We start from the raw sequence: 5,263 nt of genomic DNA, 5'->3' as shown, positions 1-5,263 counted from the left end.
TTGTTTGAGATTTGAAGAATGGATTAAAGAGAAAATGATTGTGCCCGTAGACCAATGAAGAGACTGTTGCAATAACTCAGGTGGATATGCTTTAAAGTAATAATAATGAGAATAGAAATGTGTAAAGAAAAAGCCAACATTTAATATAAAGATATTTTTTAAAAAAACTGAATTTCTTCCTACTATTCAAGGGAGAGCTGTGCGTGTAGGGATATAGTATCTCTGAACCAAACAAATTGCTGATTTTATACAGAAGCAAAGTGAAACAAAGGAAATAATATTAAATGCTCAGGAATTGGCAGACTTCCAAAAGTGAGGGTGTGTGGAGCTTGGCTATTGGTAATTGGCTGCTACTAATTGACTGGCTTTCAGAAGCATAGTTACTAATATGAAGTTATAATTGATCAATTGGCATGCATTCAAATTTATTGGCATGAGTTTAAAAGTTATTCTGGTGATTACCTAATATTATGGACAAAAAAGAATACGAATGTTTTATTCTTGGAGAGAAATGAGCAAATAAAAAGTGAATTCAGGGCATATGCTGATTTAATGGGGTGGTAAAGAAGAGGAATACGTTAAGCATGTGATTCAGGTTTCCGGCTTGTATGACTTAATGTGAGATTTGTCATGTTAAGAATCTATCTCTTTTGTTCTTCCTTTTTTGATTTGCCATCTACAGTGCAACTGCCACCAAAATGTAAAATTTTCATAAAAATCCTTACAGGGAAGACCTGTAAGGTTGAACCCTCCAATACAATAGAAAATGTAAAGGCCAAGATCTAGCATGAGGAAGGAATTCCTCCTGATCAGCCAAGACCGATCTTTACTGGTAAGCAACTGGAAGATGGGGGCACTTTGACTAGGACATTAAAAATAAGTCCGCTCTTCATCTTGTGCTGAGACTTCCTGGTGGTGCCGAGAAAAGGAAGAAGCCTTGTACCACTTCCAAGTAGAATAAGCATAAGAGAAAGGTTAGGCTGGCTGTCCTGAAATAGTATAAGGTAGATAAGAATGGCAAAATTAATCACCTTCAATGCCCTTCAGATGAATGCAGTACTGAAGTTTTCATGGCCATTCACTTTAATAGACATTACTGTGGCAAATGTGGCCTGACTTACTGCTTCAGCAAACCAGAAGACAAGTAATTGTGTATGAGTTAATAAAAAGTGTGAACTTAAAAAAACACAAAATCTATCTCCTTGTTGACTGATGTACTCCTAGTTCCTTGGAAAATAGCTGAACTATACTAGGCGCTTTATAAATATTTTTAATTAAAATATTTCCATTAACATAGGAAACATTAATGAAAGTATAAATGCCAGATGTGTTTAATTTCAAATCTTTGCAAGATATCAAAAGAAGGTGCATTATAGTAAACTGGAATAATTAGTACAGATATTTATTTTGACAAGATTTCATGGGCACCAGCATATAGATGATTTTTGAAAATATAAGTCACATAAAAGTTCCCATGGACCTTAGGAGAAGAAAAGACAGCTAGGACAGACATCTGACAAACCCAACCATTTGAAGAACCAGGAAGCAATAGAATCTGATAAGAACACTGATAAGAAAATATCTAAAATAAGCAGAAATAAAATAATGAGAGAATTGTGAAAGCTAAGTGAAGTTGTTTTGTTTATTTGTTCCTTCTCTTTTTTCCCCCCTCCTGAAGAAAGAAGTGGTTAACCTTATTAAATAAGCCTTAGGGGGTACACAAGAAAAGGAAGAGGACTGGAAGGTACCTATAGGATCAACAATGGGGACATCAGTGTCCTTGACAAGAGTTGACTCCCTGGAGTGGTAGGTGCCATGCGTAGAAGAAGAATCAGCTGAGGAGAGTGAACAGAGGTTTAGTTGGACAGAGGAGAATAGGATAAGCAGACAGGCTTTAAGTTGAGGAAAGGAGTTTATTTTTGATTTTTATGTTAAGGGAAACCAGAGCTTATTGAACCCTGATTGAAAAGAAATGGATAGAGATTTACAATGCAGGAAAGACAAAGAATGATCAAAAGACTAATGTAAAGAGTGAGAATTTATGATTCTATGTCTTCTAACTCTCAAAACCCTTGCACCTCTAAATTTCTATGATTATTTTAATTGTCTATGTAAATGGTTGCATTATTGGGAATTTGTTGTTAACTATCTTAATGCAAGTAATCCACAGATTATATGACAAAATTGATAAAATTATTTTATTCTTTCATAGGGAATAGAGAACACAGTAAACAAATTACTGAACATTTGAATTTTTCACAAATTTTATATCAAAAGGAGAACCACATATATCCTTTGACTATATATGTCAGTTGTTAATATATTATCACATTTTTTCTCTCTCTTTTCTATTCTATTAATAAACCATTTTAGGATTAGTTGCAAATATTGTGACACTTCACCCTAATTAATTCAGCATGAAACATTAATCATCTAAGAAGAAGAACATTCTCTTACATAACCACTATAAAATTGCCTACCAAGGATATTTAACATTGATACAATGACATTATCTAATATACAGCCTATATTAAATTCTACCCACTATCAATTAAGCCAATGATATATGTTATGAACTTTTAAAAAATATAGAATCCAAATAGAGTTTGTGCATTTTATTTAGTTCTCATTTATTCTTTCGTTTTCTTTAAACTATAAACTGCCCACAAACTTTTCGCTTTTATAAATATTACAGATACTGATATTTTAAAAGAGTCCATTCTAGTTTGTTTGTTTGTTTGTTTGCAGAATTTGTTCTAATTTAAATTGTCTTATTGTTTCTTAAATTCTAAATTCTGGTTAAGAATTTCAGGTGCAAATGGTACTTGGGCTATTAGTTCATCACGTTGCAAAGCACATGACGTCAATGTTTAATATTACAGGTAATATTAACTCACTTAAAATATTCTTCACCAAATTTATCTAAAAAGTGCTTTTTCCCTTTGTAGTTAATAAGTAATTTGTTAAATAGTGCATTGAGCCTACATGCATATCTTGTTTTTCAAACATATTTTATTCACTGTGTTTTCATCTACTGAAAACTTTTTTTTGTGAGTCTATTATTGCTATGGTGATTATGAAATGGTGATTTGCTGTCTCTTTAATTTCTTCTATATTTAATAGTTTATTTGGCCTTATGTATTTTTTTTTTTAAGACAGGGTCTTGCTCTGTCACCCAGACTGGAGTGCAGTGGTGTGATCATGGCTCATTGCAACCTCAAAAGCCTGGGCTCAAGCGATCCTCCTACTTTAACCTCCTGAGTAGCTGGGACTACAGGAGTTCACAAAAACTAGTTTTTAATTTTTTGTAGATGTGAGGTTCACTCTGTCACCCAGATGGCTCATCGCAACCTGAAATGCCTAGGCTCAATCCTCCTACTTCAACCTCCTGAGTGCTTGGGACTACATGATTGCACCAAAAAGCCATTCCCAGCCAATTTTTAATTTTTTGTAGACATGGGCTCTCACTATGTTGCCCAGGCTGGTCTTGAACTCCTGGGTTCAAGCAATCCTCCTGCCTCAGCCTCCCAAAGTGCTGGGATAACAGGCATGAGCCACCATGCCTGGCAAACCTTATGTATTTATATAAAAAATATACTTGTCTCCAAATCTTTATTTTTATTTTGTAAAAATAATTACTAGTATGCCTTCATTGATTGATCTTTAATTCAATATTGATATGTTCTGAATTTTTGTGTTCCCCCAAAATTCATACCTTGTAACCTAATCCTCAATGTGGTTGTATTCAGAGGTAGAGTCTTTAGGAAGTGGTTTGATCATGAGGGCTCTGACTACATAAATGGGATCAATGCCCTCACTAAAGAGTCTTGAAGGAAGACAGCCTGTTTGCCCATTCTGCCGTATGAGGCTAGCAACAGGCATCATATTTTAGGCAGAGCTCTCACCAGATACTGAATCTGCTGGCACCTTAATCTTAGACGTTCCAGCTTCCAAACTATGAGCAAAAAATTTATGATATTTATAAATTACGCAGTCCAAGGTATTTTGTAATAGCATCCCAAATGGACTGAGATAAATATATTTTTCCAACTTTATTGATGTATGATTGACAAATAAGAGATTGTGCAGATTTAACATGTGCAACATGGTATTTTTACATAAGTGTACCTTGTATAAAATGATTTTCACAATCAAGCTAAATAGTATATGCATTACCTAATATGGTTACTTTTTTTGTGTATAGTGGAAACACTTAAGATCTACTCCTTAAGCAAATTTCAAGTCTAAAATATATTATTATAAATTATAGTCATTATACGTTAGATTTCTAGAACTTACAGCTTGAATTTTGTACTCTTTGATCAACATCTTCCCACTTTGGCCAATATCTCCCCATTTCCCCGACACCTCCCAGACTCTGGCCACAACCATTCTACTCTCTGTTTCACTCTGTTTGATTATTTTAGATTCTACATAAAGGTGATCTCATGCAATATTTGTCTTTCTGTGTCTGGCTTATTTCTCAAAGCATATGGCCTTCAATTTCACCTATCTGCCGCAAAGGGCAGACTTTCCTTGTTTTATAAGGCTGAATAATACACACACACACACACACACACACACACACACACACACACATTTCTTTATCAATTCATGCATCAATGAACACTAAGTTGTATCCATAAATTGGCTATTGTGAATAATGATGCTATTTCTTTAATGTATTTCTATTATTGTTTATTTTGACACTTAGTGTGTCCTAAATTTGTCCAAAGAGAGCTCCTTTAAGTTTTTCAAGTCTTTGTTTTTTCATGGTGAGAAACCTAATTCCCAACAATATCAACATATTAAATCTTTTGCTCAATTCTATTATACATGACCAAACTAGTTTCAAACTTACTGCACTAATACCACTACCAAAAACACATGTTAAGTAACACTCAAGATTTCTTTTGTTTTAAAAATATATTCTACCTATTGATAGAAATAGTAATCAAACAGTTCACTCAATCTTCAAAATAAGCCTACTAATAGATTTTTTAATTAAAATAAGACCTATAATATAGGTAATTGCAAATGCAATTATAATGCTTTATTATTCAAGAGAAAGCCAATCAGAATGTAAACCAACATTATAGTGTCCCCTTCCTTATCTTTCTTTTGTGAGCATCACCTTGGAAAATAACTTTCTTGAAAGAAATATTGTGGACTTAAACCCTATAGCAACTTGTGGTGCAAAAGGCAAAAAATTAGAATTCCCTTTCCCAAGATTATTAAAATTCCATCACGGTATCAGATTTTT

General features: G+C 33.6%; 1 pseudogene; it reads left to right on the top strand.

The window, feature by feature from the left end:
- The first annotated feature begins 630 nt into the window (after positions 1-630).
- On the top strand, positions 631-1,148 carry LOC107968275 (ubiquitin-ribosomal protein eS31 fusion protein-like; annotated as a pseudogene).
- Positions 1,149-5,263: the final 4,115 nt, after the last annotated feature.

The sequence above is a fragment of the Pan troglodytes genome, chromosome 15 (genome assembly GCF_028858775.2).
Source record: "Pan troglodytes isolate AG18354 chromosome 15, NHGRI_mPanTro3-v2.0_pri, whole genome shotgun sequence".
NCBI lineage: Eukaryota > Metazoa > Chordata > Mammalia > Primates > Hominidae > Pan > Pan troglodytes.
Note: the sequence above shows the minus strand (reverse complement) of the source record. Positions and strands in the feature narration are given on the sequence as shown.